The 7,972-nt window shown below is 36.4% G+C and overlaps 1 pseudogene across 1 annotated transcript; it reads left to right on the top strand.

Moving 5' to 3' along the window:
• The first annotated feature begins 6,228 nt into the window (after positions 1–6,228).
• Positions 6,229–7,128, top strand: Zcrb1 (zinc finger CCHC-type and RNA binding motif containing 1; annotated as a pseudogene). The gene is made up of 2 exons (XR_015446907.1): positions 6,229–6,680; positions 6,774–7,128. The product of XR_015446907.1 is annotated as a zinc finger CCHC-type and RNA binding motif containing 1 (transcript).
• Positions 7,129–7,972: the final 844 nt, after the last annotated feature.

Raw genomic sequence — 7,972 nt, 5'->3', positions numbered from 1 at the left:
ATTCAGTATTTACCCATGTGTCCTATTTATGTCACTTAAGAGTATTGCCATTATGTGCATCCATTTAATTACAAATGTCCCTAGTTCCTCGTTCTTTATGACTGAGTAGTACTCCATATTATAAAAAAAACTCTTCTTTATCCAGTCTCCAGTTAATGGGCAATTGGTCCATTTCCAAGCTTTAGCTATTACAAACTGTGCCGCTATAAACATTGCTGAACATATATCACTGTGGCATGATTCTTTGATGTTTCTTTTGGGTAGATACACAGCAGATGAAGAGCTGTGTCAAATGGGACCTCTAATCCTAGTGTCTTGAGGTATCTCCATATTGATTCCCACAGTGGTTGCACCAGTCTGCACTCCCACCAACAAGGGAGATGGATTCCTTTCTCCCCACACCCCCGCCAGCATTTGTTATTATTGATTTTTTTTGATAGTAGCCATTCTTTCTGGGGTGAGGTGGAATCTTAGTGTTGTTTCATCAGCATTTCTCAAATGACCATTGATGTTGAATATTTTTTCATATGTTTATATGCTGCTTTTACTTCTTTGTCTGAGAGATGTCTGTTCATTTCAGATGCCCATTTTTGAATTGGGTCTTTAAATTTGGGGGGTCTGATTTTTTTAAGTTCTTTGTATATTCTTGATATTAGTTCTTTGTCTGAGAAACAGCTGGTAAAATTTTCTCCCAAATTGTAGGTTGTCTGTTAGCTCTGTTGGTGGTTTCTCTTGCAGTGCAGAAGCTTTTTAAAGAGATCCCAGTTGTTGATTCTTTGTGCTAGTTCCTGTGCTACTGAAGATTTGTTTATAAAGTCTTTTCCTATGCCAATGTCTTGGAGAGTTCTACCTAACTTATCTTCCAGCAAGTTTAGTGTTTCTGTTTTAATATTTAGATCTTTAATGCACTTGGATTTTAGTTTAATGCATGGTGAAAGATAGGTGTCTAGTTTTACTGTTTGGCAGTTGAAATCCAGTTTTTCCAACACAATTTATGAAAGAAGCTATCTTTCCTCCAGTGAGGATGGTTGGCTCCTTTGTCAAAGATAAGGTAGCTGAATATGTCTGGAGTTGTTTCTGTATCTTCTAATCTGTTCCACTGGCCCTTGGGTCTGTTTCTTTGCCAGTACCATGCTGTTTTTATCACAGTAGCTTTGTAGTATAGTTTAAAGGTGGGGATTGTGATACCCCCTGTCATGTGCCTGTTGTGTAGAATTGCTATTGCTATTCTAGGTCTCTTCTCATTCCAAATGAATTTTTGGATTGCTTTCTCTAGTTCTGTGAAATATGCTGTTGGGATTTCAACCGGGATTGCATTGAATCTATATAGCATTTTGGAAGTATGGCCATTTTCACTATATTGGTTCTTCCTACCCAGGAACAGGGAATGTCTTTCCATTTTCTTATATCCTCTTCGATCTCTTTTTTCAGAGTGTTATACTTTTCACTGTAGAGGTCTTTTGCCTCCTTTAGTAGATTGATTCCTAGATATTTCAATTTTTTTGATATTATTATGAAAGGAATTGTTTTTCTAATTTCTCGCTCAGTGAGTCTGTTATTTGTATACAAGAAGGCTATTGATTTTTGAGTGTTGACCTTGTATCCAGCGACTCTACTGAATCTGTCAATTAAGTGTAGAAGTCTTTTGGCAGATTTTTTTGGGTCTTCTGTGTAGAGTATCATATCATCAGCAAATAATGACAGTTTAACTTCTTCCTTTCTTATCTTTAGTCCTTTTATTTCTTTCTCTTGTTTAAGTTCTTGTCTGTAGTTCTTGTCCAGCACTACATTGAACAGGAGTGGTGATAGTGTACAACCTTGTCTTGTTCCTGATTTTAGCATGCAGGTTTTCAGTTTTTGACCATTTAGTATGATGTTGGCTGTTGTTTTTTTACAGATAGCCTTTATCAGGTTGAGATAAAGATCATCTCTTCCAATTTTCTGTAGGGTTTTTATCATGAATGCATACTGGATTTTCTCAAATGCTTTTTCTGCACCTATTGAGATGATCATATGGTTTTTGTCCTTGGCTTTGTTAATATAGTGTATTATATTTATTGATTTATGTTTGTTGAACCATCCTTGCATCCCTGGAATAAATCTGACTTGGTCAGGGTGTATGATCTTCTTAATGGGCCTCTGTATTCTGTTTGCCAGGGTCTTATTGAAGATTTTTGCATCTATGTTCATTTGTGAGATTGGCACACAGTCCTCTTTCTTGGTTGGGTCTTTCTCTGCTTTTGGAATCAAAGTAACACTTGCTTCCACGAATGAATTTGAAAGTATTACTTCCCTTTCGATTTCATTGAAGATTTTAAAGAGTAGTGCCAATAGTTCTTCTCTAAATGTCTTGTTGAATTCAGCAGTGAAGCCATCAGGATCTGGGCTTTTCTTTCTTGATAAATTTTCAATTATGTTTTCAATTTCACCGATTACAATTGCAGTGTTTAGAATGTTTATATCTTCTTCGTTCAACTTTGGTAATTCATATGTATCTAGAAATCTGTCCATTTCCATTTTATTAGAGTACAGGTTCTCAAAGTAGGTATTGATGGTCCTCTGGATTTCTGCTGGATCTGTTGTGACTTCACCTTTTTTGTTCCTAATTACATGGATTTGAGCCTTTTTTTTTTTCCTTTTTTGATAAGGTTGGCTAAGGGTTTATTTGATTTTATTTATTCTTTCAAAAAACCAACTCTTTGATTTGTTGATTTTTTGTATCATTTTCTTAGTCTTCATTGCATTGATTTTTGCTCTGATGTTTATAATTTCCTTCCTTCTATGAGCTTTGAGTTTGTCTTGCTCTTCTTTTTCTAGGAGCTTGAGGTTCAGCATTATATTGTTTATTTGAGCTCAGTCTGTTTTCCTAGTATGGGCATTCACTGCAATGAATTCCCTCATAGAACTACTTTCATTTTGTCCCATAGATTCCTCTATGTTGTGTTGGCATTATCATTTAATTGTAGAAACTATCTAATTTCTTCTTTAATTTCCTCTGTGACCCATTGATTGTTTAGGAAAGTGTTATTCAATTTCCATATGTTTATGGAGTTCTTGCAGTTTCTTATGCTACTGACTTCCAATTTATTTGCACTATGGTCTGATAATATACAGGGGATAACTTCAATTATTTTGAATTTACTTAAATATCTTCTATGAGCTAGCATGAGGTCTATTTTGGAGAATGACCCATGTGCAGCTCAAAAGAATGTGTATTCTGATTTTGTGGGGTGGAACACTTTGTAGACATCTATTAAGTTCATTTGTTCCAAAGCTTGATTCAGTTCTGCATTTCATTGTTGATTTTTTTGTCTAGATGATCTGTCTATTTGTGACAGTGGGGTACTGAGGTCCCTCATTACAATTGTATTAGTGCTTATTTGGTTTTTCACGTCCATTAATATTTATTTTATATAGTTGGGGGCATTAGTGTTTGGTGCATAGATATTTATGATTGTCATCTCTTCCTCTTGGATTGTTCCCTTTACAAGTTTGTAGTGACTTTCTTTGTCTCTCTTAATTAGTTTTGGTTTGAAATCTACTTTGTCTGCAAATAAGATAGCTACCCCTGCCTTTTTCCAGGTTCCCGTCACTTGGAGGACTGTTTTCCATCCTTTTACTTTCAGTCTATAAATTTCTTTTTGAATTAGATGTGTTTCTTGTATACAGCATATTGTTGGATTTTTCTTCTTTCGCTCTCTCTTTTTTTTTTTTGTACTGGGGTCCTTGTAATTGTGAGGCAGGTGATGGAACCACTGAGCTAAATTCCTGGCCCATGGAGTTTGCTTCTTAATCCATTTTGTCAGTCTATTTCTTTTAATTGGTGAATTGAGGCCATTAACATTGATAATTATGACTAATATGTATTGACTTATCCTTGTCTTGTTATTTTCCTGTTGTTGGCTCTTTTATTATTCCCCCCCCCTTTAATTTCTTGCCTTGTCTGATGGCTTTGCTCTGTTGGGCCTCATGGAGTTGTGACCTTCATTTTCTTTTCCTAGGATATTGTTTAGAATTGTTTGGAGTGTTGGTTTGGTATAAATGAAGTTTCTCAGATGTTCTTTGTCGTGGAAGTATCTTATTCCCCCATCAATTTTGAAAGACAGTTTTGCAGGATACAACAGTCTAGGTTGGGGATTGTTTTCTTTTAGGGCTTGAAATACCTCACTCCAGGTTCTCCTTGACTTGAGGGTTTACATTGAAATGTCTGCCATGATTCTGATGAGCTTTCCTTTGTATGTGATTTGTTTATTTTCTCTAACTGCTTATAGTATTTTATTCTTCTGTTGGGTTTCTGGGATCTTGACTATTATATGTCTAGGTGTAGATTTTTTTTTTAACATGGCTAGTTGGAGTTCTATATGCCTTGCTTCTCTGTATGTCAAATTCTTTTGCTCTGTTTGGGAAGTTTTCTGTCATTAATTTTGTGAAGTTTTTTTTATGTCATTTGTACTTTCTCCTGCTTTTTCATGGGCTCCTTTCAGTCTTATGCTATTCTTCTTTGCATCATCTAGAAACTGCTGGATCGATTTCTCATGGTCCCTTGCTATTTTTAAGAGATCTCTTTTCATGATCACTAACTGCAATCCTGTCTTCTATATCTGATATTCTGTCTTCACATTGGCTCATTCTGCTGCAAATACTTTCTATAGAGTTTTTAATCTCCTTGATATCTATTTGAATCTGTTTCATGGATTCCATTTCTTTCCTATATTGGGCATTTATGGTTTCCATTTCTTTCCTATGCTGGGCATTCATGGCTTCCATTATGGTCCTGCGCTCATCTATTTTTTTATCTATTTCTGATCTAGAGTCTCTAATCATGTCTTTCATTCTGCTTACCATCTCTGTAGAGATGGGAAATCATTATCTGGGAAATTATTTCTGTCTTGAATTTTTCTAGAGCCTCATTAAGATGTGTTATTTTATATAAAATGGAGTATTCTCAGCCATGAGAAACTAGAGACATTTATAGCTAAATCCATGCAAATTGATGCCATACTCAAGTGAAATAAATAGGACACACGTGTGTAAATACCAAGTAGTTTCTCTAGTGTGAGAAACTGAAAGTGTAAATGAGGACCAAAACGTATAATAGATAATGTGAAATAGGAAGAAAAGGGGCAAAGGGGAGGGGAAAGGGAGAGAGTGGTGGGGGAAAGGAAAGAAGGGAAATGAAAAGTATGAGAAAAGGAAAAAGCAGAAACAAAATCTTTGTGAATAAGGAAGGGTGGAGGGGTTGAAGGGAGGGCAGAGAAATGGGGAAACAAAATAAGAACTAAGATATGTTATATAAAGGTACAAATTCCCAATAATGTGTGTCATCATTTGTATACCTAAAATGTACCAATAAACTTAATGACTAAAAAAATACCAACAGCATTCTTCACAGAATGAGAGAAAAACAATCCTAAAATTCATATGGAAACAGAATAACAAACAAACAAAAAAAGAACAAAGTGGGAAGCATCACCGTTTCAGACCTAAGGTTATATTACAAAGCTACAGTGACAAAAATAGCAGGGTACTGGCACAAAAATAGACATGTGGATCGATGAAACGGAATAGATGCAGAAACAATCCAAGTACATTTAACATTTTGGTCTTTGACAAAGAAGCCAAAAACACACACTTCAGAAGAGATAGTCTCTTTAATAAATGTTGTTGGGAAAACTGGCTATCACATGCAGAAGATTGAATCTAGACACACATCTCTTACCATGCACTGAACTAAAATCAAAATGAATCACAGAATTAATTGTTAAATCAGAAACACTTAAGCTTCTAGAAGACAAAATAGATAAAACTCTTGAAGTCATAGGGGTTAGGCAAGGACTTTCTGAATGAAATCCCAGTTGCACAGGAGATAGTTCCAAGAGTCAATGAATGGGATCATAGGAAATTAAAAATCTTCTTCACAGCAAAATAAACAACCAGAAGAGTGAAAAGATACCTACAGAATAAGGAAAAGAATTCCCAGCCATTCCTTAGACAGAAGACTCATATCTAGAATATATGAAGAACTCAAAAACTTAGACCCTCCCCAAAAGAAAAGACTCAATCAAAAATCGGCAAGTGAGGCTAGTGCAGCCCGAATGAAGGGAGCCGCACAGGGGCCCTCCGCTGCTGGGACCCCAGGACTCTGCGCCCACCCGGCCCGGGCGCAGGATGCCCAGGCCCCTGAGAGGGGCGGGGAAAAGTTGGAGTTGAAGCCCCGTTGCGCCGGGACCACAGTCCCTGAAGAAATGAGTGGTGGCTTGGCTCCAAGTAAGAGCACAGTGTATGTGTCCAACTTGCCCTTCTCCCTGAGAAATAACGACTTAAACCGGATATTTTCCAAGTATGGCAAAGTTGTAAAGGTTACTATAATGAAAGACAAAGATACGAGGAAGAGTAAAGGGGTTGCATTTACATTATTTTTGGATAAAGACTCTGCACAAAACTGCACCAGAGCCATAAACAACAAACAGTAGAGTGATAAAGGCAAGCATTGCTATTGACAACGGGAGAGCAGCTGAATTCATCCAAAGACGAAACTACTTTGATAAATCAAAGTGTTATGAATGTGGGGAAAGTGGACACTTAAGTTATGCCTGTCCAAAAAACATGTGCGGAGAACGTAAGCCTCCAAAGAAGAAAGAAAAAAAGAAGAAAAAGAAAATTGCCGAACCAGAAGAAATGTGAGTAATCTGCTCTCACTGAGTACCTCACCATTGGCTTCTGTCTTTAACGCTGGCTGATTACCTTCTGCTGTTTCTCCTCAAGTGTGGTAGTGAGGACGTAGCAGAAAGTGAAGACGAAGGGGAAGACCCTGCTCTCGACAGTCTCAGCCAAGCCATCGCCTCCCAGCAAGCCAAGGCTGAAGAACAGAACCAATGGAACCCAGTGCAGGGGGCCCCTCAGCATCAGAGGATTCACGGCTCCCAAGGATAAAGAAGAGCACATACTTCAGTGATGAGGAAAAATTTAGTGATTAGAGTTGTATAATGTAGATGTCAGGAAAATAAAAACCGTCTGCAGTACAAATTATTTGCCTATAGGAACATTTAATATCAAATTTTTTTACCATAAAATAGTGAGTAGAAAATAAAAAATAATTTTAAAAAGAAAAAAAAATCTGCAAGTGAAATAAATAGACACTTCATAGAGGAAGTATAGATGGCCAATAAATACATGATGAAATGATCAGCAGTGCTGGTCATTAGAGAAATGCAAATTAAAACAACACTGATATTTCTTCTTATTGCAGAAAGAATAGCTATCATCAAGAAATCAGATAATAACAAATGCTGGAGAGGCTAAAGGGAAAAAAGAACCCTTTACACTGTTGGTGGGGATGTAAGCCAGGATAACCACTATGGAGATTTGTATGGCGATTTCTTAAACACTAAAACTAGAAATACTGTTTGACCCAGCTATTCCCCTTCTAGGTATTTTCCTAGAAGAGTTAAAGACATCATATTATAGTGATACACACATACCCATGTTTATAGCAGCACAATTCATAACAGCTAAATTTTGGAAGTGGCCTATATGTCCATCAACAGATTAATGGATAAAGAACATGTGGTATTTACACACAATAAAGTACTACTTTGGCATATGAAGAGATAAACTTGAGTCATTTGTAGGGAAATATGTACCATGAGACCATAGTATTAAGTGAAATAAACCAGACACACAAGCTTAAACATTGCATGATTTCTTTTATATGGGAAACCAAAGTTATAAATAAAGAGCATTATGAAAGTTAGCTAATAGAAAGTAGAGAGATAGATCTTTCTCTAATGGGAAGAGGATTAAGAGATGGAGGAATGGAATGAAGGGGAGAGAAAGGAGATGGAAAAAAAGGAACTAAGATGTGTTATGTGCAGGTACCAACTCCATCCAAGGAATATAAGCATTATATGTTGCAAATATGTAGTAAAAAAGTTTCATACAATAAAAATCAACTAAAATAGAATAAAAATAT

This window comes from Heterocephalus glaber, unplaced genomic scaffold, assembly GCF_053883595.1.
Source record: "Heterocephalus glaber isolate CG9 unplaced genomic scaffold, H.glaber_assembly_v1.0 deba00001733, whole genome shotgun sequence".
In the NCBI taxonomy this organism is placed as follows: Eukaryota; Metazoa; Chordata; class Mammalia; order Rodentia; family Bathyergidae; genus Heterocephalus; species Heterocephalus glaber.
Note: the sequence above shows the minus strand (reverse complement) of the source record. Positions and strands in the feature narration are given on the sequence as shown.